Source organism: Rhinopithecus roxellana, chromosome 8 (genome assembly GCF_007565055.1).
Source record: "Rhinopithecus roxellana isolate Shanxi Qingling chromosome 8, ASM756505v1, whole genome shotgun sequence".
Taxonomy (NCBI): domain Eukaryota; kingdom Metazoa; phylum Chordata; class Mammalia; order Primates; family Cercopithecidae; genus Rhinopithecus; species Rhinopithecus roxellana.
The window spans coordinates 22,466,540-22,493,640 of record NC_044556.1 but is presented as its reverse complement, the minus strand read 5'-3'; the positions used below and the strand labels follow the sequence as shown (position 1 = coordinate 22,493,640).

General features: G+C 40.4%; 1 protein-coding gene and 1 pseudogene across 1 annotated transcript in view; one reads left to right on the top strand and one right to left on the bottom strand.

Annotated features, from left to right (window-relative positions):
* The window catches only part of LOC104679548, a 53,537-nt pseudogene extending 34,362 nt beyond the window's left edge, over window positions 1–19,175 (bottom strand).
* A 2,748-nt stretch (window positions 19,176–21,923) lies between these two features.
* The window catches only part of ARHGAP29 (Rho GTPase activating protein 29), a 76,506-nt gene continuing 71,328 nt past the window's right edge, over window positions 21,924–27,101 (top strand). The window contains exon 1 of the mRNA XM_030936651.1: window positions 21,924–22,079. The gene's annotated coding sequence lies outside the window, so the exon portion shown is untranslated. The remainder of the gene's footprint in view (window positions 22,080–27,101) is intronic.

The following is a 27,101-nucleotide window of genomic DNA, read 5'->3' as shown; positions in this document are numbered from 1 at the left end:
TGAATCTATTGCATTATTATTTTAATTTGCATTACTTCAATTATGAGTAAGATTGAATTTCTTATTCTGTAAACTGCCTTTTCCTTACAATAATATAATTGTTATTACAAATATATTAGTAGTAATAATAATAATATATTTTGCTCCTTCTGTTTCTGACCGCAAGCAATTACTATCTCAGAGCAGACAAAATGGCTGGTCCCATCTCAGAGCAGACAAAATGGCTGGTCCCATCTCAGAGCAGACAAAATGGCTGGTCCTATCCTGAAAACCTGACTGTCTCAGGGTGAACTTGGCAGTGGTCTTGATTACCTACAGACTATCAGTATCGCCTAACTGCTTGTGTTCCTTTAGCATCCTGTTGTCAGCTATAATGAGGCACTTACACTGCATTATAATTGCGGTTTAAACTTGTCTATTACTTCCCCTAGATTATATTCTTTAAAGGAAGGAACTTTGTTCTTTCATCATACGTAAACAGAACCTAGCACAATGCCTGACAAATAATGGTATGTGAATAGGTTAATTACATGAATGCTCACAAATCAATCAATCAAATGAATCCAGTCAGGGATAAGCAGCAACTAACAAGTTTAATTTAGGTAAAAACAGAGAAATCCTAGGTCACTCATTACTCTGTGGGAAATGTGATGAAATAGCTGTTTCTTTAGAAATAAACTTTCCCTCAAAATAGAAAAGAGCAAAAAAATACTATACAGTTTGAGAGATTTAAAAGTTATTGCACCATTAAAAAATATAACCTTCTTACATATGTATATGGATGTGCCTTTATATGCATATTATATATGTATATGTGTGTGCATATATATATACATGCATACACAAATAGTCATTACTAAAGTTTAGTTAGGCTTAGCAGGAAGACAAATAGAAGTTAATGGCTTAGGGATTTGTCTCTCTCTCTATATATCATATATAACGTGTGTGTGTGTGTGTGTGTATATATATATATATCTCTTCTTGAGCCCAGAGGTTCAAGGTTACAGTGCGCTATGATCAGCCTGGATGACAGAGCAAGACCCTGTTTCTAAAAAGAAGAAGAAGAAGATAGTTATTTGATAATTTAAGAAGATCTAGTTTAATAAATATGCCAGTATATTCATTCAAAAACCATTCAACCAATACTTATTATACTTACTGAACTCTTACTATGTCCCTGGCAATACTCTAGGCACTTGAAAGTATTAATGAGAGAGAAATAGAGAGAGGCAAAAACCCTTACCCATGTGGAAAAATACAATAAACAATAAAAATTATGCAGTATATTAGACAGTGATAAGTAGTGTGGAAAAAAAATTGAGCAGAATAAAGTGGGTTCAGGGATGCCAATGTGTGTGTGTGCTGGGGGGATGTGGCAGGAGTAGGGGAGGGTGAAAGTTCCTGGAATCGGGGAGCGGTAGGTGTAGGAGAAGGTAGAAGTTTGCAGAATAGGATGATCAATTAAGCTTCGTTAAGAAGGTAAGATTTGAGCAAAAACTTAAGGAAGAGAAGGGACTTAGTAAAGTGGATATTTTGAAAACCATGTATTGAATATTGTATATGGGTCTTGCCATGTAATACAAATACTTAAATTAAACTAAGAGTTTCAACAGCTATATTCAAAATGAATATCTGAATTAAGACAGACACACTTAATTTTAAAAATACATGTATTGCACAGAACTATAATGAAATTTACTAGTTCTTTTTTTTGTTTATCTGAAGAAGTTTATGTTTACCGTGTGAAAATAATGAAGAGAGCTACAGAAAGGGGAAAAAAGTAATAGAATAAATATTAGCACCAGCCATATGCCAAAAAATGTAGTTATTTCATCTAGCAGCTTGAGCATCCAAGGTCTCTTACTATGTAGTGAAGACTGAGGTAGTTCAAAGGAATGCAATAATACAACTATTATTTGGGAGGCATTGGCTATTAGATATGCTCAGTGTTAAGCCTTTTTCCTGGATTATTTCATGTAGTGATCTCAAGTAATACTCACTTTATGAATGAGAAAACTGAGTCTTGGAAAGGTTATGTAATTTACTCATGATCACACAGTTAGCAAGTGATCAGGTCAGGATATGATTCCAGATTTGTTTGGCACTGGAGTCCACTATTTCATTATTTATGTTATGCTACCTCTCCAAAATGTTTTATTGCTACATTCATGTATACAATGGAAGATTAAACATAGGTGAGTTAAATTTTCACTCACAACTGTTATTTGGAAGGCATTGGCTATTAGATATGCTCATTGTTAAGCCTTTTTCCTGGATTATTTCATACAGTGATCTCAAATAATACTCATTTGATGAATGAGAAAACTGAGTGAGAGAAAGAAAAATGAAAATAGGATTTGACAATCACATTGCACTTTTACCTGATCCCAGTACTTAACATAGGTCACTCAAGTATATTCATGGCCACAATCCATATGCAAGACTTGTGACACTGTAGCCTTTGGAAACCAAAACTGTAGACCACATCTTAATTGAGAACACACCAGCAATGACTTTCCAGAATTTGGGATTACTAACATACCTGTTGAAGATCTAAGATGGCTCCATGAGGCCCCAGTTTTCTACTTTAACAGTCCATAGTGTTTTGAGACTCCTATGTAGAAAGGCAGAAAGAAAATGCTAATGAGGCAATTGTCCTATTTCTAAGCTATGGGAGCAATTTCAATTTAAGATATAGAATTGCATAAGCCAAAGATGAGCAAAATCCTGAGGAAGGCATGACAGCATAACAGAAAGATCCCTGGATTGAGGGCAGATCTGACTTCTTGTCCTGGCTCTAACTCATGTGACCTTGGGCAAGTAAGTCACTTCACCTCATTGAGTCTTGGTTTCCTCACATGTAAGATGTCCAATGTTGTAAAGCTTTAAGAATGCCAATGGGTGTGCTTCCTCTAGGAGATAATGATTGGTTTTCACAAATAGTTGATTTGTGTATGTGTCTCTGGAACGTGAGGGCAATCAGAAAGTTTGATTCAAGGCACTTAGGATGGAAAACTTCAGTGCTAGAGAGGCTACGAATACTAAGAGGTAAGTTACTATGAATTTAATAAGGATGGATTAATAGGTACTCCACCTGAACGGTTTTCTTTAGAAACAGAGTTATGGGGATGAGTTGGTTCTCCCAGCCTCTCTCTGTGTTCTGCTCCCTGAACCCCAAAATAATGCAGGTAAAAAGAAGCAAAGGCCATAGTTTGAAGGGGCTCAGTTCATGAAGGGGCAAGGAGAGAAGGGATGGAAGGGGTAAGGAGTTAGCTCTTCAGTTAGCACAGTGAGTACACTATTCAGGAAAAGTTAGTCCCTGTCTATGAGGAAGAGAGACTCAGAACTCCATTCAAAGCTCTGATAACTCCCCAACACGATTTGGAGGTGAGAGAATATTCATTTGTTGAGAGGAGTTTCTGGACTAGCATGGGCCCCAGGAGTTCCTAGTCTTTTTGTAATCAGGAGGAAACCAAGGAATAAGCATGCCATAGAAGGAACAGAATGACAGTGACCAGTGTTCATTCAATGCCTGGCTTTTGAGCCTGGCTGACTCACTGCTCTGGACATGACAGTCCATTTGCCTGTCATTTTCTATTTTCCTGCTAGCGTTGCTAGAGAAGGGCCAGCTCTTCCTCTTATTGCAATCGCCTGAACCCTAAGTAGGTTTTGGTTTCCTTTAATCAAATGCAGCTTGACCAGAAAGAACACCACCATGTGCCTTGCCCTGCTGGCTCATACAATAGGCCAGAAACAAAAGCAATGTTTCTTCCTAGTCTCCCTGCATTCACATGCTTGTTCTATGCCAAGTCTATAGCAGCTGCTAGAGTGGAGGGGCACCAGATGCTCATAGATTTTTGGACTTTGGCTCCCATGAACCAAGAAACACTTCCTCACCCTCTTGATTTTGGTGCTCCCCCATTCCCTCTGGTGAAATAGCCCCCACAGCCACTCACCTTGCAGAACCCACTAAGATGACCAGCCACCCCCACCCTTGAAGCAGGATGATTCAGACATTCAGCAATAGGTCTAAGGAAAAAGTCACTGGAGTCTGGGGAGCAGAAGCAGTAGCAAGGTGGGAGACCCCCGCAACTGATAGATAAAAGCACCTTGGTAGCTTTTCAAAATTGGTAACATAGAACTGGGTAAGAACACACTGTAGAGGGATGATCAGGGCATTCCAGGCAATGATTGCTGGTTTATTTCTTAGAGTTTCTTCAGTTCTGAGTGGCTGCCCCTATTATCCACTTTCCTTCCAAAGGCATGTCCCTGGAAAGGATTTGCTGGAAAAAGGACGGTCTGAGACTGGACTGCCCTCACTCACGTGTTAGGCCCCATGTCCTCAGGAGAAAACTGAAATTGGAGGGGTTAAAATATCCTATCCACATAGCTTCTGGAGCAGGACCAGAGCCAAGGAGGAAGCAAGACCATCAGGAATGCGAGGTCATGCCTGCCAGGGCAGCTTATAGATTCAGCTCACAGGGAAGCCAGACCCGGTCAGCAATGCCAAGGCAGAAGGGGAGCCAAACTGCGCACTGAGATATCATATGGTGGGCCAGAGGTCAGAAGGCAAGTCAAGATTCTGAAGCCAGAGATGGAGCTTCAACGAAGTGAGTCAGGAAGGACCTAACAGAAGTAGGGGAGGGCTGGGATGTCTGGGGGGTGGCTTAGAGTTCGTTAAGATGTAACTGGCAAACTGCCATGGCCCTTCTATGCATAATTAATACACTCCTTTTGTATTCTGAAGCAAAGTCTTGAAGTATCAGTTTCTCACTGGGCTTGTAACATACAGGCCAGGGCATGCTGGGAATAGTAAAGCCTTGTGCCAAAGTGAAGGGGAGTCACCAGAGTCAGGGGCAAAGCTAGGGCAGAAGTGACAACCTAAAGGAGGGGGTGGCAATAAGAGACCAAGATTAAGCAAATGCATAGAAAATATAGCCCCATTTCACAGATGTCAAAGTCAAAGCAACAACTAATACAGGAGAGCAGCATAAGGGAATGGCCTCAGTGGCCTTGGCAAAGACCGGGGATGGGGTGAGATGGAGGATTGTGACATGCAAAGCTAAATCATCCAGGGAAGTCTATCTAGTAGGAGGTGGAGAAGAGCAAGAGATGAGCAGGTGACCCAGCCCCAGGTAATAAGGCAGGCCGAGATGATGCAGAGAAAGCAGATATCAGCTTGATGGCAGAATATAGGATGGAAGTCCCCTGAGTGAACTCAAGGGCCCAAAAGAAGCAAGTGGAAGGCTGCCATGAATGGGCATCCAGGGGCATTAGGGAGAACCACTGCCCGAACACACCAAAGCATCTGTGTCTTAGGTTTCGGCCTGTGAGCCAAAGACCATTTCCAGACCCCAACTGACTAGTAGGGGAGGGCTGTTGATGTTCTTCCCAAATAGAGTCTTCTCAGTCCTGGGATGGAAGGTGCAGGCTTTGGATGGTTGAGCACCAACCAAGAATAATGGAGATGAGATGAGAATTAACACAGAATCTAATGCAGAAAGACTCAGAGAGGAACCAAAGAACTCCTGAGCCTCAAGAGAATTGTGCTAAATCATGGAAGAAATCAAGGGCTGCTGTAGTCAGATGGCCGTTCTACTGCCATCTCACTACAGCTACTGCCAATATGCTACTGCCAAGATTGTGAATAAGTTTGTTCTTTCTGGAGATCAATTTGGCATTACGTACGAAGAGTTATAAAAATACACCCAGCCTTTGACCCAAAACTTACACTTCTAGGGATCTCAACTAGGGAAATAGGATTGATGCAAGCTCAGCTTTATTATAAGGATGCTCACCACTGTCTTATTTCTACTCAAAGAACATTGGGAACTATACAAGCACTCAATGATAGAGAACTTTTAACTGGCTAAAGTAAGGAACTTTTACAAAATGAACTATTATGTGGCCACATTAAATCATGCTCTTGAATGGCATGGGAAAATGTTTATATTATAAAATGCTAAGTGAAAAATGACAGAACAAACCAAAGTACACAGTGGCATATATGGAATAATTTCAATTTTGTGAAAGATTTACGTATATTCACACAGGAGAAACCATTGACTGAAAGGAAAAATACCAAGGTATTAATAGTCACTATCACGGATAGTGATATTATATATTATTTTAGAATTCTAACCAATTTTCTAAAATGAATCTTGTATTATTATAAGCAGAAAACATAAACATATTATGTAAAACCCAAGGGGAAATAGGGAAGGGAATGTAATTTATTACACTGAAGGGCTCTGCTGCCTCATTTGGTATTTCATAATTATGCATGAGTACATGGTCTGCATGATGTCTAACGTCGTTAGAGTACTGCATTTTCTGATTGCAGATAAAAACCAGATGCACAAGACCCCAAACCTTTTTTTTTTACTTTTAAGTTCAGGAGTACATGTGCAGGTTTGTTATATAGGTAAATCTGTGTCACAGCGGTTTGTTTACAGATTATTTCGTCACCCAGGTATTAAGCCTATTACCTATTTATTTTTCCTGATCTTCTCCCTTTTCTCAACCTCCACCCTCCAATAGGTCCCTGGGTCTGTTGCTTTCCTCTGTGTGTCCATGTATTCTCATCATTTAGCTCCCACTTATAATTGAGAACATGCAGGATTTGATTTTCTGTTCCTGTGTTACTTTGCTAAGGATAATGGCCTTCAGCTCCATCCATGTTCCTGCAAAGGACATGATCTTGTTCTTTTTTTATGGCTGCATAGTATTCTTGGTGTATATGTACCACATTTTCTTAATCCAGATTACCATTGATGGGCATTTAGATTGATTCCATGTCTTTGCTACTGTGACTAGTGCTGCACATGAGTATATGTGTGCATGTGTCTTTATGGTAAAACGATTTATATTCCTTTGGGTGTATACCCAGTAATGGAATTGCTGGGTTGAATGGTAGTTCTGTTTTTAGATCTTACAGAATTGTTTTCCAAAATGGCTGAACAATGTGTAAGTGTCCCTTTTTCTCCACAACCTTGCCAGCAACTGTCGTTTTTTTGACTTTTTTGTAATAGCCATTCTGACTGGTATGAGATGGTATCTCATTGTGGTTTTGATTTGCATTTCTCTAGTGATCAGTGATGTTAAGCTTTTTTTATATACTTATTGGCTGCATGTATGTCTTCTTCTGAAATGTCTGTTCATGTTCTTTGCCCACTTTTTAAGTGGGTTGTTGGTTTTTTTGTTGTAAATGTGCTTAAGTTCCATATAGATCCTGGATATCAGACCTTTGTCAGATGCATAGTTTGCAAACATTTTCTTCCATTCTGTAGGTTATCTGTTTACTCTATTGATAGTTTGTTTTGCTGTATAGAAGCTCTTTAGTTTAATTTCCATTTGTCAAGTTTTGCTTTTGTTGCAATAGCTTTTGTCATCTTCGTCATGAAATCTTTTCCCTTTCCTGTATCTAGAATGGTATTGCCTACATTGTCTTCCAGGGTTTTCATAGTTTTGGGTTTTACATTTAAGTCTTTAATCCATCCTTAGTTGATTTTTATATATGGTATAAAGAAGGGGTCCAGTTTCAATCTTCTGCATATGGCTAGCCAGTTATCCCAGAATCATTTATTCACTAGGCAGTCCTTTCTTCATTGCTTGTTTTCGTCAGCTTGCTTTGTCAAAGATCAGATGGTTATAGGTGTGTGGCCTTTTTTCTCAGCAATCTGTTTTATTCCGTTGGTCTATGTGTCTGTTTTTGTACCCGTTCCATGCTGTTTTGGTTACTGTAACCCTGTAGTATAGTTTGAAGTTGGCTAGTGTGATGCCTCCAGCATTCTTGTTTTGGCTTAGGATTGCCTTGCTTATTAAGGCTCTTTTTATGGTTCCATATGAAGTTTAAAATAGTTTTTTTCTAGTTCTGTGAAGAACATCATTGGTAGTTTGGTAAGAATAGAATTGAATCTATAAATTGCTTTAGGCAATATGCCCTATTAAATTATTTTGATTCTTCTTATCCATGAGCATGGGATGTTTTTCCATTTGTTTGTGTTGTCTCTGATTGCTTTGAGCAATGTTGTGTAGCTGTCCTTATAGAGATCTTTCACCGCCCTTGTTAGCTGTATTCTTAGGTATTTTATTATTTTTGTGGCAATTGTGAATGGAATTGCATTCCTGATTTGGTTCTCAGCTTGACTGTTGTTGGCAAATAGAAATGCTAGTAATTTTTGTATGTTGATTTTGTATCCTGAGACTGCTGAAATTGTTTATCAGTTTAAGGAGCTTTCAGGTCAAGACTATGGGGTTTTCTAGGCATAGGATCATGTCAAGACCCCAAATCTTAACCTTACGTCTAAACTACAAAATCTTCTTAATTTTTTGAGATGTAGCTATACTTGACCTGCACGCATAACATAGTAAAGCCAAATGAGACCCAAACTTGTTATAGTAAACACAAATAACTGCTTATTACTTCATTATGTTTAATTATGGAGACAAAATTACATTAAATGAGATCAGTGTTATAATAACCTGTGTGCCTTGATTTATAAAGCATGTCTGAGCTTCTGCAGCAGGCAAACTGGAAAAGGGGAAGCAACAGAGCTGAGGTAAGAAGGTCTGGCCAAGCAATAGTAAGGGACTTTCCAAGTTTTAATGTCTAAGAAGAGAGTGTACATTCAGAATCTCTGGATTGTTTCTAGGAAGTCCAATCGGATGGAATTTGGTAGTGGCAGATGGTGGTTTCATGGCCTGGTTTTTCAATTTTTCAAGAACAGAGATGCATTTACCTTAGTTAATGGGGGTGCAGAGCTAGGGAGCTGGCATTGCAGGAGGATGTAAGGAAGTCAGGAAGCACTCAACAGCTGCACAGCTATGCCTCACAGAGACCAGAACATCATTTACAAGATAGAAGCTGCTTTAGAACGCAATGCAGTTTGAGTTATCCTGTGGCCCTCAGACACCAGCATCAGCTGCCCTAATGCTCTGCCACTTTTATGATGATGCAGCTGTTCTTGTCTCTGTTTTACTATTCCTGCCACTACCAGCCAACTTCCTTCATTTTTGTCTCATGACCTCAGCTCACTAATGGCACGTGCTACCACATGATTTCTTTCTCTGTGTGTCTTTCCAATCTCTCTACCTACTACCAACAGCTGGGCCCCCATACCCCAACAAAGCATTCTATTTAAACTCTCCAAGACAGAAGGTCCTATTGATGCTATTGATTATTCTTTCTTTCATGAAGTAAAGCTTCCTTGCCAGATTACTCCATAGAACACTGACAGGCCTACAGATGAGCTGCTCTTGGACCAGACACCCAAATTTGGTTGAATCAGCTGAGGTTGGGATATAGGAGCTTGTGACCAGCTTTCTTCAGAGTTGCTATGGGCATTCCAAAATTGAAAGTGTAAGAAATCCCTCTCCAATGCAGAGAGTCCATCAGATTTGAGGCAGGACCCCTCCAGGGGTAAGAGTAAGGAAGGGATCTGTCTTTAGAGAAATGAAAGCTGGTTTGGTTGTCAGAACCATAGTCTCAAAAGGGAAACTGAGTCAGAAACCACTCAGATAGACAGGGCAAACATGGCAGAGAATGGGAAAAGGCTACCATATAATGCACACTTGAATGTCCACAGCTCGCCCCAGACATAACAGATTTTAGGCTTGTGATGACATGGCAAGTGGTGGTAGATATTGGTAGATGGACTTACTAAACACAAGCAAGTCTTACTCAGGATTAGACCAGAACTAAGCCATTTTGAATCAACACATGGAATGCCTCTAGTCCTCTACAGAAACTCCATAGAGACTTTTGCATTATGCAGGGAGAACACTTTTCCTCTCTGGAAAGTTTATTCTTCAGTCAACAAACAGTGAGTCAGAAAATGCTTTCTGAACTTTTGACTTGAGAGCTTTCAAATTTAGACTTCCAACACAGATTTCTATTCCATCTTGAAAGGGCATTTTAGTATTTAATTTTTTTCTTTATCATGTGTATTAGTTTCCTGTGGCTGCTTTAACAAACTACCACAAACTTGCATCACTTAAAACAACAGAAATGGATTCTCTCACAGTTCTGGAGGCAAGGCAGGCCCATGCTCCCTCTGTAGTCCCTAGAGATGAATCCTTCCTTGCCTCTTTCTAGCTTCTGATGGTTGCCGGCAATCCTTGGTATTCCTCGGCTTACAGGTACATTGCTCCCATTTCTACCTCTTTCTTTATACAGCTATCTTCCCCTTGTGTCTCTGTTTTCTCTTCTTGTACGGACAACAGTCATTGGATTAAGTCCCACCCTAATCCACTGTGACCTCATTAGAACTAATTACATCTGCAAAGACCCTATTTCCAAACGAGATCACATCCTAAAGTTCTGGGTAGACATGCATTTTAGGGGGACATTACTTGATCCACTATAACATGTACAATCTTTGGTCAAATTAATACTAGAACAAAAATTCTATGCTTTTCCTAGTCTCTGTTGGATGAGTTATATTCATTAATTGTATTTCTAAAATGGATACAGGTCACAGAGATGACTGGAACTGTGAAACCTCAAATCTTTGACAAGCTGCCCATCACTGGCAGAGTTCCAAAGAATCTAGGCAAAAGGAACAGACACCTAGTAAAAGAACACTGCTTATGACTACTTGGGAGTTTGGCCCTAAACCCCACTGCCTGCCCCACCCCGCCTTGTTCTAGAGATTTGCGCTGAACCACTTGGCCTGTGTTCTACATACCTGAATGAAAACAAGAAAATATCTTTTTGCAGACTCAGAGTCAAGACTTTATGATTTTCCTTGGTGACAAGAGCTCAAAAATGACTCACCCAAATGAAAAACACCCCAATGGAAAGAAAAACTTGATCTGTGTACAGTGGGAAGCAGTAGACACAGTATAAAGATGTGGGTTTTTTGAGTCAAATCTGACATGAGTTCAGATCCCTGGTTTTGCCACTTACTAGCTGGGTGACCTCATTCAAACTAATTAGTCTCTTTAAGTCTCAGTTTCCTCATTAGAGCAATGGAGATTGTAATATCTTCCTTATAGGCAATTGTGAAGAGTAAATAAGATAATCTATGTAAGACCTTACCACATGGGAAGTGCTAGCTATAATCATTACTAAGGCCTCGAACAACTGGCCTAAACTGCCCCATCAGGCCTGTTGTCTCCTGGACCTTGCCCTGATTACCAGTGGAACTGCCTAAAGCAGAAGGCTTTCCCCTGTGGAATTCCCCCTAAGACCCTCTCTCACTAGCCCATGAGAGAGAAGGTCTCCAAAGAGGGAAGGCAAAGCACACTGTAGTATCAGCTAAAGTTTCTAACTTACAGGTGACAGACCAGCAGCTCTCAAGCCAGATTCCACCTCTCATTTTTTTTTTTTTTTTTTTGTCTTTTGGCCTGGACAACTTTAAAAATTTGGAATTTATTGACCACATTAAAAAATTCAGAAATGTTGGCCGGGCGCGGTGGCTCAAGCCTGTAATCCCAGCACTTTGGGAGGCTGAGACGGGCGGATCACGAGGTCAGGAGATCGAGACCATCCTGGCTAACATGGTGAAACACCGTCTCTACTAAACAATACAAAAAACTAGCCGGGCGAGGTGGCGGGCGCCTGTAGTCCCAGCTACTCGGGAGGCTGAGGCAGGAGAATGGCGTAAACCCGGGAGGCGGAGCTTGCAGTGAGCTGAGATCCAGCCACTGCACTCCAGCCTGGGCGACAGAGCGAGACTCCGTCTAAAAAAAAAAAAAAAAAAAAAAAAAAAAAAAAAATTCAGAAATGTTCTATAAAAATCCAAATTTCTGGCTTAAAACATTGAGAGACCAGGCAATATTGAGCATAAGTTCTCCTATGACTAGAGTGCACTTTTACTGTATTGTGCAAATTGGCACACTTTTGAGAGTGAGAGAAGGGTCTATTAATAATTTTACCTGAACAATTAGTGTTAACTGAAACTGTCCAGGGCAAATTAGGAACAGTCACATTAACCATGATCACAGTGGTATGGAGCTAAGTAGGAATGGATGCTTCCTGCAGGAGGTCTCGTCTCTCTGTTTGTCTAAGGTTTTGAGTTTTCAGCTGCTATTTTAATACTTTGTTGTATCATACCTAACACTTGGTTGTCCGTCACCAGATTCCAACATCCTTGATCGGGGCTTATATCATCATCTTCCTTCTCTAAAAAGGAAAAGGTATGGCGTGAGTTATCAAATCAGTGTATATACTGGACTTCATTCCGGTGCTCTCAGGGGTTCTGGTAAGATTTCCAATAGGGCAAGACTACCTATGCAATGTTGGCAACACTCTGTCTTCATTCTGCGCCTATTAACTAGTCCTTGCTGCTCTTATAGGGCATATATCATTGGGATAATGTCACATGTGTCATAGATACATTGCAAACTTTTCATCTCCTTCTCCTTCTTCTTGAGACAGACTCTCCCTCTGTCACCCAGATTTGAGTGCAGTGGAACAATCACAGCTCACTGCAAGCTTGACCTCCCAAGCCCAAGCAATCCTCCTACTTCAGCTTCTCAAGTAGGTGGGACCACAGGCATGTGCCACTATGCTCAGCTAATTTTTTTTTTTACTTTTGTGGAGACAGGGTTGCTCTATGTTGCCCAGGCTGGTCTCAAAATCCTGGGTTCAAGCACTCCTCCCATCTTAGCTTCCCAAAGTGCTGAGATTACAGGCATAAGCTACTGCGCCCAGCCAAGACTCTTTTTTTTTTTTGAGACGGAGTCTCGCTCTGTTGCCAGGCTGGAGTGCAGTGGTGCGATCCCGGCTCACTGCAACTTCTGCCTCCAGGGTTCAAGTGATTCTCCTGCCTCAGCCTTCTCAGTAGTTGGTGGTGCATACCACCACACCCAGCTAATTTTTGCATTGTTAGTAGAGACGGGGTTTCACCATGTTGGCCAGGATAATCTCCATCTCCTGACCTCGTGATCTGCCTGCCTCAGCCTCCAAAGTGCTGAGATTACAGGTGTGAGCCACTGTGCCCGGCCCAGCCAAGATTCTTGAAGTGCCTTCTGAATCATAAAAGGATTGGTTTGAGAGGATCATAAATCAATTCCTTGAAAATTCTTAATTTTCAGTCTCCATCCAATGAATGAATTATGTTTCAAAAAGTTTGCTTTTAAGTCTAACATTAAAAACCTGAAAAGTATATTCCTATAGGAGCAATGTTGCTTCCCTATTCCACACACAAACATACACAAAGTAAAATAAAAAGTAAACCATAGAATATATAAAGATTAGTATTGTTAAATCTGTTTCTGGGTATTGGTTAAATTGGGACTCTGTATTTATGTAAGAGAAAGTATCTTCTAAGCGATTATTCTTAAGAAATTCTGACCCCAGTTCAGTAGAAGGGAAGTAACTTATGAAGGGGTTCTGGGGGATTCACCTTCTCTGCCCATTTGCATGTGCAAAGTGTTCATTCATGTAATATTTGTAGGGTAGGTATAATCTGTGTAATAAATATTGAAGCTCTTCATTATCAAGAATATTTGATGAATACAGAAAATGTCATTCCTTGATTAAAATGGATTATTTAAAACTTATTGGGAGGAATAGAACTAACTACCTGGAGCTGGTGGGTATATTGGAGAGAGTCCTGCTTGAGGAGACAGGTGACCCTGCTTTGAGTTCAATCTCTTCTATTAACTTGTTGTGTAATTTTGAGTAAATAGTTCACCTTCCTTGAGATACAGGTTTCTTAGTAGCTGAATAAGGATGGTAACAATAATTCATATTTCACAGACTTGTTTTGAAGACTGAGATAATGTGTGTGGCAGAGCTTTGTGTACTGTGAAATGCTATAGAACCAAAAAAATTAACGCTTATTGAGCTCATATTATAAACTAAGCATGGTGATGAAATTAGTATTATTAACTAGCCACCAATACTAATTGCAATGGCAGCAACAGTATCCCTAAAGTTGCCATACTAACTCTTCCTCTCTTAGATACAAATGAAGAGACCAGGGCATCCCTTCAACTCTGAGCAGAAATGAATCAATCTCCTCCCACTGAAAATTCTTTACTTACAGAATAGTAGGCTTGTAAACATTCTGCCTTCTCATTTTAATGACAATATTACAATGGATGTGATGCCTTATCCTGGGCCACACCCCAGAGTAGGAGTGATATTGACTCATTGTGACTTGTGAATATTAGGAAGAAATGCCCCACTTAACGAGTTGGATAATGGCAATTTTCAGCCACAGTTGGACTAACATTTCTACAGGGAAGGGAAGAGGATGGTCTTGCTTCCAACTAGAACCTATCAGTGCTGTTATTATTTAATTCCTATAATTCGAATGGTGTTGCCTTATGTGTCACTTTGATAGGACTGCCATAACACAGTACTGCAGACTGGGTGGCTTAAACAACAGAAATTCATATTCTTACAGTTCTGGAGGATAGAAGTCTGACATCAAGGTGTCACCGTGGTTGGTTTCTTCTGAGGACTCTCTCAACTTGTAGATAGATGGCCATCTCTCCCTGTGTCTTCACATGGTCTTCCCTCTGTGAGTGTTGGCATCCTAATCACCTCTTCTTATAAAGACACCAGTCATTGGCGAGGGGCTGCGTACACTAATGACCTCATTTTAATTGAAGTACCCCCATTTGAAGCCCCTATTTCCAATATAGTCACATTCTGAGGTACTGGGTGTTAGGACTTTAACATACGAGGAGGTGGCAAACACAGTTCAACCTATAACACATTGTTAGATAAATCAGTAGTCTACTTTGTTCTCAAGAAATTTTCCGTAAGCTGTGATCTTTGTGTCCTTTATCTTTTCCTCTTCCCCAAAGCCCTGTCTCCACTCCCAAAAACTACCTTCGGTTTTCATAGCACTTCAAATACTGATTCATGAATACAACATTGTTATTGGCATCTGGCAGCTCCATTTCACTGACTTGTTGGTGTTCAAGAAAAGCTGTGTACATTAAAATGCCAGCTCTCTGTGAAACATCTTCACAGGGTACTTCTGGAATCCACTGTTCCTTGATCCACATCCTATGCTTATATTTTTTGATTCACTAAGCAACTCCAAGGTCTGGATAAGACCACTTGCCTACTGGTCTACTTATTTCTTTGGATTCTGTTTTTTTAGTAGGCTTGTTTTACCTTTTAGTCATTTTTCCTGAATGGAGATCTTTTTCCCCTTCTCTTGGTTCTTAGTCATTACCCAGGAGGAAGTTACTAGAAGTCAGATTGCCAAGCAGTATTGTCTTCATCAACTCACAGAAGAGATCTAAAGCACTTCTCACCTTGCAGCCAATTCACACTAACTCCTAAGCAAGGCAACTTACTGTCTTCATGCCTTGTTTGCCTTTCTATCTGTTCTCCACCCTGAATCTACTAAGCTGATGGTTTCAATGATATTATGTAACAGGTATTTCATCAGTTTTTTGGCTAGTAGGATATATGGTTATGTCTGTGACCTCATATATTCTAGTACCACGTAGCTCCCAGACAAAATGTAATAGCATTCATGAGTATCCTAAACTGAATATGTCATCAAGAAGAATAAGGTAAAGGGTGTCAATCCATCAGTGACAATCAATATTTTTGAAAGTCTTTGAAGTAAAAGCATCTATAGACATTTCTAGACACCAATATTATAGAATTATTAACTCATAGTACTACTTTCTCTTGTGTTTTCCTTCTTCTAATTTAAACCACATGTTGTCAGCTGTTGACATAATTTCACAATAAAATCATTTAAATTCAGGTATCTAAATGGTTAGATGCTAATAGTTCTTATAATGCTATAAAATGTAATGTTATCTTGAGTGAATTTAAAAACAGGTTTCTAAACCAAATATTTTCCAACTTTTACAAGCAGTCACTTCTCAATTCTCTGGCAAGCATGCCACAGGCAGCCACCCCTGTATAAATATGTAGTTGGAAAGATAAACACTCATTGAAGTCACTAAGTCACTAGTGGTAACATTGTTTCTCCGAGAGTTCAGCAGTACTTGCTCAGTGGGTGGATAAAGAAAGATTAGTAATGTTTCCAAGGGGCTCTACTCCTTCCTAAAGCCAGCCAGCCTTCTCCCTTAGAGAAAAGCCTTAATGTGTGCATGTGCATGTGCGTGTGTGTGTGTGTGTGTGTGTTCCAGATGCCTGCAGACAACTTTCTACTTCAAGAGCAACCCAAGCTCCTCATTGGTTCTATGTTAAACCATCCATCGTTTAGGGCCATTAATTTTTAGTAACAATAAATCGGACCTCCAAAATGATAGGAGTAAATTTGTAGAACAAATTTCATAATTAAACATGTTAGTATAGCTCAAATATTTACTCATTAAACTAAGAATGATTGAGGCAGGTGCTCCCGTTTAATTTCATAGGTTTACAGAGATTTTGAAACATTGAGATTTTAAAACATTAGTGTAGAAAGGGCCCTGGTCTTGGTTCCAGTCTAGTCAGGCCAATGACTAACTGAAATCCCTGGGAAAGCTGGGCTGGGATTTCCTTATAAAATAAAAGAGAATGGGTCGGGCGCGGTGGCTCACACCTGTAATCCCAGCACTTTGGGAGGCTGAGGTGGGCGGATCACAAGCTCAGGAGATCTATACCATCCTGGCTAACATGATGAAACCCCGTCTCTACTAAAAATACAAAAAAATTAGCTGGGCGTGGTGGCATGCACCTGTAGTCCCAGCTACTCAGGAGGCTGAGGTGGGAGAATCACTTGAACCCAGGAGGCAGAGATTGATTTTATCAGAAAAACAGATCTCATTTTGTTATAGGTATTTTGTGAGGTTCATAGAATACACAGGTTAAGGGGAGCAGTATTTGCTTTCTTATCTAGTCAGCATTTGGTGAATCGATCAAAGAAAAAAACAATCACAGAAAATGTTCACCCCTCTACTTTAAAGAAGGAAGGAAATAATTTAAGAATTTTTTTTTTTCATTAGAGACATTTTATTAGAATACTTACAAGGCCATGGGGATTTGTTCCCTTTCCCTTACTCTAAAACTTTGGCTGATTGGGTTGTTCCGGTTGTTTGGCGTGATCCCAACATTTATTACTGATGTAAGTACACCCTTGGTAGCATGGGCACGGTCAGGCTGCGGTTATCTACTAACCTGCCCCTGAATGTCAGGAGGTTGGCCTGAGGACTCCCTGGACTACTTCTCCTGCCTCTATGGCACAGGGTGATCTTTGACAAACACCCCAGCCAACACTGTAACTATCCTTTATTTAGCTGTTGAAAGTAACAGAGGCAAATGACCACAGGCTTCACTTTTACTTCTATGATAAAATTGTGTTCCTTGGAAGAAGCATTCTTCCTTAAGTTATGAAGGCCTCTAAACTAGCAGAGCCCAGAAATCCAAGAAAGGGAACCACACTATGAGTAGGACTTCATAATGTAAAATTCTTGAGTTATTTATGGCTCTTTCAGGTAAATATTTGGTGAAGTCATGAAACTTGTCATATGTTAGCATATTGGTTACAAGCAGCTAAAGTAAAATCATTCTCAAACAAAGCAATGTGGTTCTCTTATCTGATTAAAACTCTTAAAATGTTAACAAATTAATCTTTTCAAAAGATAACTCTAATGTTTGGGTATATGTATTGTTATTTTCTTTAAATATTTCATTTGTTGCTGAATTCCAAGTACTTTTCCAAGGGCTGGAAACGCAGCGGTGAACAAAGCAGGCAGAGTCCCTTCTTTCATATAACTTAATATACCCATACTAGTAAGGGGACATTTAAAAAATCTGTAAATAAACTAATAAATCTATATCAAGTCAGTAGAGGGATAAGTGCCCAAATTAAAGCAGAGTAAGGAAGACAGGGAGTATCAAAAAGGGGGGTGCTGTTTTTATGGAGGAGTCAAGGAAGATGTCAATAATCTGGACTATTTGAGGAGAGACCAGAAGGGAGCAAAGAAAAGGGAGCAAGGAACAAGTCACACAGATGTATGGGAAAAGCCAATTCCAGGCAGAGGAAACAGCAAAGTCAAAAGTCCTGAGGCAAGAGGGACTTTGGGGTACCTGGGGAAAAGAAAGAAGGACAGAGAGGCAGAAGTAGAATAAGAGGAGTCATTTCCTAATATCTTTTTCTAAGAGAGGTATGGTCAAACTTAACTTCATGTTAATGTCAATTTCTATAAAGTCCAGCAGAAATTCTTTATTGAACTTCTTCTGTGTCTCAGCTTTTCATTTATAAAATGGGCATGATAGGCCAGGCACGGTGGCTCATGCCTGTAATCCGAGCACTTTGTGGGGCTGAGGTGGGTGGTTCACAAGCTCAGGAGATCGAGACCATCCTGCATAACACGGTGAAACCCCGTCTCTACTAAAAATCCATTAAATTAACTGGGCGTGGTGGCTGGCGCCTGTAGTCCTAGCTACTCAGGAGGCTGAGGCAGGAGAATGGTGTGAACCCGGGAGGTGCAGTTTGCAGTTAGCCAAGATCGTGCCACTGCACTCCAGCCTGTGCGACAGAGCCAGACTTCATCTCAATAATAATAATAACAATAATAATGGCACTTTATAGGTTGTGAGGACTGAATAATTTGTGAAATGCAACGTATAATTAAAAGTGTATCATTAGCACAATAACTAGCCATTTATAGTTTACTAGCATGGAGTAAACTATAAATGGCTAGTTATTATTACTACCACCGTAATCTTTTTATTCACAGTAGTATCAATAATTGATTTTTAAGGCTAATATTATTTTTGGCACTGACCATAAATTATTAGAGGAGTTACCTTATACATGTTACTAAGACATCAGGTAGGGTTATGGTTCGTGATGGCTCAAGCACACAGGTTTATATCATCAAAGTCTTACAAAGAAAGTTTAAAATACAGTAAAAGTTGGAATTTGAAATGTAGTAACTTAATCTGGACATAACATGAGTATGATATCCTTATCTATATACTCAAATATTTCTTTATTTTTGTCAGTCTTAGTTTCCTGTCCTCATGACAGCACAGAATTTTTGGATGTTGGTAATGTCTTTCACATTCATTTCCAGCATGAGGTCTGAATTGATGCCTTGTTTCTCAATTACACCCATCATGGAATCAAGATTAATAACCTGCTTGGTGAGTTTTGTCCACCTTGGAATCTGGAGGCTTTGTACTCACTGTGGCCTGTCAGGTGCTGAGTCGTTCTTTTTACATGCCCCAGCAGTGAGGTCAAGGACAGCCGCAGTCCAGGGAGTCCAAGGACTGCCTGCCTTGGGGCCACCATTGTTAGGTTTCCATTATTTCTTCCCCTCTCCCAGGCATTATTCATCATGGTTGAGAAGAATCTGAGAGTGGATTTAAAATTCCCTGATATATCCCCTGTGCTCAGAACAATGTCTGGCCACATTAGAGGTACTCAGTAAATATTTGTGGAATCAATAAAAATACAATAGACATGATGGACAATGTGGGTCCCTCTTATACAGACTGCTGTTCAAGCGTGGCAGAGGGAAGAGCACCTGTCCACTCTGTTCCCCTGTGGGGCTGGGCTCCTACCTCCACCAGCCACATGCAACATGCACATTTGTGATCGGCCCCTTCACCTCAGAGAACAGGATATCTGGGATAGACTTTGCTTTAGACATGAGGTTTTTGTGACCATCATATTTGGTTCTATTAGATACAACCAATTTAGCACAGTTTGTGATTAAAAAAAAATCACACTGGAAGAATTTTTACTTCTGGACCTACTGATCATTCCCTCAGCATCCCTCCAGAAAATTCTTAGTGGGGACCCATTCTGGATTAGATACAGACCTAACTAATGTAGTAGTGTGGAACTTTCAATCTAATTAGCATAAATACTGCCAAAAACCATGGCACCAAAACCACAAGTGCCACAAGAATAGTATCCTATGTACAATATGATTTCAAATTGGATGACTAATTTTCTTTCCTTCCTGGTTTTTTTTTTTTTTTTTGAGACGGAGTTTCACTCTTGTTGCCCAGGCTGGAGTGCAATGGCGTAATCTCAGCTCACCACAACCTATACCTCCGGGGTTCAAGCGATTCTCTTGCCTCCGTCTCCCAAGTGCTGGGACTACAGGCAAGCGCCACCACACCTGGCTAATTTTTTGTATTTTTACTAGAGATGGGGTTTCTCCAAGTTGTCCAGGCTGGTCTCAAACTCCCGACCTCAGGTGATCCGCCCACCTCGGCCTCCCAAAGTGCTGGGATTACAGGCATGAGCCACTGCACCCGGCGGATGACTAATTTTCACTGGAGAGAACAGAAAGGCTTCAGAGCAGGGGCAGGATTCTCTATCATGGAAGGAATGAAGAATATTTCAATAAGCAGAGTGGATATGTGTTAATATATACTGTAATCATAAAATAATACCACATCATCTGTCATATATGCTTCATTAATGCAGTATCCAGTTATGCCTTTGATTTCTTGTTTGTGTGTCTGTTAGTCCTCATCCTCCAAAACTATGATCACAAGCCACTTTAATGAAGAAACATTTAAAGGTAAAAAACCTAGTTGGCTTATAAGGATGATTCAGGGCACATGCTGAGTCAGTGTTAGAGGATGTGGTGGAGATATTGCCCTTTATTTTTTAGTTTCTTTGCCAAACACAGCCACTTGTCCCACATAGCAGATGTTTGACATTCACTCTTTCTCAGTTAATAATCATATTTACTTATAAAAATGACCCAGGTGTGGTGGCTCGCACCTCTAATCCCAGCACTTTGGGAGGATGAGGCAGGAGGATCCCTTGAGGCCAGGAATTTGAGACGCCTGGGCAACACAGTGAAGACTCCATCTCTACGAAACATAAAAATAAAAGTAGCTGGGTGTGGTGATACGAGCCTGTAGTCCCAGCTACTCAGGAGGCTGAGGTGGGAGTATTCCTTCAGTTCAGGAGTTCCAGGCTTCAGTGAGCTATGACTGTGCCACTGCACTCCAGCCTGAGCACAGAGAAAGGCCCTGTCTCTCTCTAAAAACAAAACAAAAACAAAAACTACCATCTTCCTTTGAGAATGTTTTCAAATATATTTCTCCTAACGAAGAAGGGTGAAGAATATGACAGATATGCAATCTTTTTGAAAAATATTTAAAGGGAAGATGACATTAAGTGATTTTTCCAAACTCCCTTTCCATAATTTTACCCATTAATCAGCTAATATTCAGGGAGTGCTTATGTGTCAGCACAGTTTGAAAGGTATTCTTAGTATAATTGGTGTTACTAACATATATATAAATTCAGTGTTTTGTTTTCCTCCAAACATGATATGATGTGTGAGCCAAGATCTAGATAAATGCTTTATTTTGGTTGCGCCTTCCCCCACCGTGTTGATCAGTCCCATCACTCAAAGAGCACTTAATGGTAAGAAGCAGGTGGCGTGGTTAGGGACGTGCAATCAACTAGCATCTACTGAGCACCTGTCCTGTGCCGCTGACTGTATAATAGCTGATGTTTTGAGTAATTTATTTAGTTTGCTGAAAGTGACAATCAGTTGAAGACAGAAAAGAGTGGGGGAAGTTTTAAAGTTAAGCACAAAATGTACTTCTGTTTTGAATGGGAGAAGAAGGGTGGAGGAAGACGGCCGACAAAACAAGTTGAAGACCTGAGTCTTGACTGGAAGGAGTTCAAAGTGTCCACCTGAGAAATGTCTAATTTAACAAGGACAGAGAACCCTGCTCCCTGCAGGAGGGTACAAAAGGTGACTTTTCCTCTAAGTCGTTCCGACTGCCCCGCTGCAAGTCAAAAGGGCGGCCGAATGAGTAAGTGGTACAAGAATGAAAATTCTTTAGGGTAACTTTAGGCGGCCCGGGATGCTGGGACAATTTCAGGCCGGGCACAGCTGACCGCCGCCTTCAGCGCTGGAGCTACAGCCGCCCCCACCTGCCGCGGTCGCAGACCCCGCCCCCAGGAGCGCAGACCAGGCCAATGGGCTGGGCTCCAGGGGACGGGGCGGGGCGGGCAGCCGGCGAGGCCGCGGGGGTTGCTGCAGGGGCGGCGGCCGCTGTGGTGGTGGTGTCTGTGGCTGCGGCTGCGGCTGCAGCTTGGCCGGGCTTCCGCGGGCGTGGGGGATGGGGGCGGCGAGCTCCAGCCCTCGGCGGTGGAGGCGGCCGTAGGTGTGGGGCGGGCGTCCGCGTCCGGGACGCGGGATGGAGCGCCGTGGTGAGTGTGAGGAGGTGGCGCTCGCTTCGGCCGCGACGGTCGTGGCTCCGGGCTGTAGTCCGCGCGGGCGCCGGCGAGTTGCCGTCCAGGGTCCGGTTCGGGCTAGGGGCGCGCTCTGCGAGGCAGGCGCGGATGAGCGGGAGGACGCGGGCGGGCGCTGCTGCTACGCCGCGGACCCCGGGTGCGCGTTCCGAGTTGGGCAGCCGGCGGGCAGCCGGGAAGAAGCTAGCCGAGTGGACTTTCCTCCCCTTCCAGGACCCCCCGAGCGTGTCTCAGCCCCGCTAGCCACCCGCCCTCATCGCCTCACTGCGGAATTCACGGGCTCCTTTACCCTTCCCCCATTGGTTTCCTTCACGGGGTCTTCAAGTCCGTCTTTCTCACTTGGGATCCTTTTTGGAAGTTTGGTGACGTTTTCTGAAATTTCAGTCTGACACATGCAAAGGCCGAGTAAAACAACAGACATCTCATGTTCCATATTTACTTTTTCTTACTGCACTTCACCTCACCTAGGCCCTGGCTATTAGGGGAGGGAGATCTAAGGTTGTAAAACACCGTCTTGCGCCTTCTCACTGTGTGCCCCTTCTGGAGCGTCTCTGTCGTTCCCTCCCACCCTACTCCTCCCGTTCTCGCTCCCCGCTCATTACTGCCCTTCCACCTTTTCCCAGCCATGGCTCTAGGGCAAGTCGTGTGCTCTGCAAAATCGGAAAGGACAAGCTGGGAGATTGCAGCTACCACCTGGAGAGCGGACCCCTGTGCGTTTGTTTCCCTAGGTGTCCCAGGACCGGGTCTGTACAGAAACTTGGTGTTCCCGGGGAGGGTCTTCCCTTGGTTTAAACAGAGCAGTCAAGGACGTTCCTCCCTTGTCTTTCAGCCCCTCTGATATGTCCAGAGTTTATCTCACCTTTTCACCACCACCACCCCTCTTTAAAGACCGAGGGTGGCGTTCCACATTGTGTTTTTTGGATCTTTGATATTCTCTATTTTCTAAAGATGGATCTTTTTTGGGCGGGGGGTGGAGGGGTTGGGGGGAGGGGAATGTTAGGAGGTGTTTTATGAAAGTTCCAAGTAGCTTTTTGTTCTACATTTACCTTTTTTTTAATTATTCTTTGGGAATTAGCTTCACTTCCTCCTCATTCAGTTTGGGAGAGGAGATTCCCTTTTCAAGAAAAATACTTCAAAATTAGATATGAAAGTGAATATTCAGAATGAGTGAATCACGACAAAATTATGGGAGTCTTGGAGATTAGGTCCCTTTCTGTAGTGATTTCTTTACACAGTTTGCCAGACATGCCATTTCAAAATGCCTCCTTGTTACAGGAACTGTGTAAGTGAGCAACCCTGATGCTTAAGCTTCATGAGCTTTACGGTATATACAGTTCTTGTCTCATGATTCTGAGAAGAGTTTAAGAGTTGAAGAAAATAGAATAGGCCTGAGTAGAAAATGTTTCAGTCCCCAAATTGGCAGGAAATAGAACTTTGGCTGAGATGTAGAAAAGCGCTGCCCAAGAATGCATAGTGGTTGGTCATTACTGCTCCCCTCACCTCCTTAAAATAGAATATCCACCTCAGTTGTAAGCACCTTCACTTCCTCACCTTTTAAGGCTCTTGACCTAAGAACATGGGCTTTTATATTTTATAGCCACTGCTCTTGGTCCCGGGGGTTAGCACCACATTGAACAAAGTTCATGCCCAGAAGTTACCCTAAAGAATTTTCATTCTTGTGCCACTTACTCATTCAGCATTCACTAAGAAAATTTACTCTGATCCCATTTTGTGGTAGACAGTCCTGTAGAACCTTTGCATCTTGGGTAGCAACAGACAATACTGATGGGGCCCAAGGTATAATATCATGAGTTTCCCAAGTATGTTGAATGTCCTATGGGAAAGTAGAGGGATGCTTTATGTTTAGTGGAGGAAATGAAAGGCTTCTTGCAATTTCCCCCACACTTACACCACCAAGGCATTCCTAAGCAACCGCTGAAATTCTTTTGTCATTTAAGATTAGGTTCATATTCTCTAGAATTTTATGTAAATATAATCATACCAAAGATATACAGTGTGTGTGTGTGCGCCTGGCTTCTTTCATTTAGCTTAATGCTTGTGAGATTCATCTATGATTTTTTTGCTATGTCATGGATATTTATGTTAAATAGTATTCCATCGTAAGGCTGTACCACAATTTATCTGTTGATGGAGATGGGGTTGTTTTGGTTTTGACTATCATGAAAAATTGCTATGCATTTGTGTACAAGTTTAGGGGTGAATGTATGTTTTCATTTCTTTTGGATGCATGTAAAATGAGAATTACTGAGTTGTATGTTAAATGTATGTTTACCTGTGTAAGAAAATGCTAGGCTGTTTCACAAAATGATTGTATACCTTGTATAGAAGCATGTATTACAGTTACAGATGCCCTACATCCTCACCAACAGTTAATATTTCAGTCTAGCTGAAATTAAAATTTCTTGTGACTAGTCAGTGGTATCTCATAGAAGTTGAAATTTGCATTTCCCTGATACTAATGGTATTGAGCAGTATTTCATGTGCTTATTGCCCAGTTGTGCATCTTCTTTTGTGCAGCGTATGTTCACTTCATTACTCATTATTTTATTGGATTGTTGTTTTATTTTTATGGAATTGTAAGACTTCTTGATGTATTTGGTTACAAATCCTTCGTCAGATGTTTTCTCCCAGTTTGTGACTTGCATTTTATTTCAACACTGTCTCTCAAAGAGCAGAAGTTTTGAATTTTTTTGGTTCAATTGTTTGTTGTTAGTGTATAGAAATAAAATTGATTATAGTGTGTTAACTTTGTATTCTGTGACCTTGATAATATTCATTAATTAGACATAGTAGCTAATTTATGGGCTTCTTGAGTTTTTTTTTAGGTACACAAACACATCGTCTCTGAGTATTTTACTTCTTTCTTTTTAAATATGAATGCATTTTATTTCTTTCTCTTGTCTTACTGTATGGGCTAAGACCCACAGTAACAATATTAATCCTGATCTTAAGGAGAAAACCTGTAGGTTTTTTGTAGATGCCTTTTATCAGATTGAATAAATTATCTTCTATTCCTACTTTGTTGACTGTTTTAATCATGAATGGCCATAGAATTTTGTCAGATGCTTTTTCTGCATCTTTTGAGATGATCACATGGTTTTTTTCTAGTGAATGTTAAACTAAGCTTGCATTCCTTGGACAGACCCTTCTTGGGCATTATGTATTATCCTTTTTATATATTGTTGGATTTGACTTGTTAATGCTGTGTTAAGAAATTTGTTTTGTGTATGTGTGTGTGTGTGTGTGTGTGTGTAATATCTTTATCTGGTTTTGGTATCAGGGTAATGCTGGCCTCATAGAATGAGTTGGGAAGTGTTCTTGTCTCCTGTATTTTCCAAGAGTTTGTATAGGATTATTTTATCTGGTTCAGTGAATTTTTTAAGTGAAGCCCATATAGGTGTAGTTTTCTTTGTGGGAAATTTTCAATAATGAAATCTGTTATTTAATACATGTAGGGCTATTCACATTTTCTATTTCTTGTGTCAGGGTTATAGTTTGTGTCTTTCGAAGAATTTTTCCATTTCATCTGAGTTTTTAAGTGTATTGGCAAAGTTGTTTGTAACATTCTCTTGTATTCTTTTATCCTTGTGTCTGTGGGGTCTGTACTGATGTTCTTTCTTCCATTCATATTAGTGATTTGTGTTTTCTCTATTTCTTGATCACTCTAGCTAGATATTTAAGAATTTAATTGATTTTTTCAAATAATCAACTTTTGGTTACATTGATTTTTTTCTATTTTCTGTTTTCTAAATCATTGATTTCTGTTCTTATCATTATTTACTTCCTTCAGCTTACTTTGGGTATAATTTGCTCTTTGTTTTCTAGCTTCTTAAAGTGGAAGCTTAGATCATTGACTTTAGACATTTCTCTTTTACAATAAATCATCTAAAACTGTGTATTTATCGGACCATGACTTTTACTGTGTAATCTCCACATTTTGAAATGGGTTTTCATTTTCATTCAGTTCAAAATATATTAAAATTTCCCTTGTGGAAATTTGACCCATTGGTTATTTTTTTATAAGTTATATTTCATAATTTACAAATATTTGGGGTTTTCCTGGCTATCTTTCTGTTATTAGTTTCAAATTTAGTTTTTTTTTTTGATCAGAGGACATACACTGTGTGATTTCAGTCCTCTTAAGTTCATTGGGACTTCTTTTTATCATCCCATATATGGCCTATCTTAGTGAATATTCCGTATACATTTGAAATGAATGTGTATGTATTCTGCTGTTTTTTGGTGGAATCTTCTGTAAATGTCTATCAGGTCAAGTTGATTGGTAGTGCTATTCAAGTCTTCTATGTCCTTAATGATCCTTAATGATTTTGTTATTCTATTAATTACTGAGAGAAGAATGTTGAAATCTTAACTGTCATTGGGGATTTGTCTATTTTTCCATACATTTCTCTCAGTTTTTTTCTCATACTCTGCACCTCTATTTTTAGGTACAGATACCTTCAGGATTCTTGTCATTGTGATGAGATGACTCGTTTATCATTATGAAATGTTGCTTTTTATCCTTGGTAAAATTCTTTGATACCTATATTATACAGCTACTTTGGCTTTCTTATGATTAGTGTTTGCATGGTGTGTCTTTTTCTGTTGTTTTACTTTCCATATATCTGTGTCTTTATATTTCAAGTCTGCATTTTAATAGGCAAAATATAGTTGGGTCTTACTTTTTTACTCTGAGAATCACTGCCTTTTTACTGGGCTGTGTAGATTATTTATATTTAATGTAATTATTGGTATGATTGGATTTAAGTCTGTTACTTTGCTGTTTGTTTTATTTGTTCCATTTGTTGTTTCCTTTTTCTTCTTGTCCTGCCTTTTTTTTGTTGTTGATTTTTTGAAATTCTGTTTATGCCCACTATTGGCTTAATTAACTTTATCTCTGGAGATTTTATTATACATTTTTAACTTACAGTATACCTTCAAACAGTATTACACTACTTT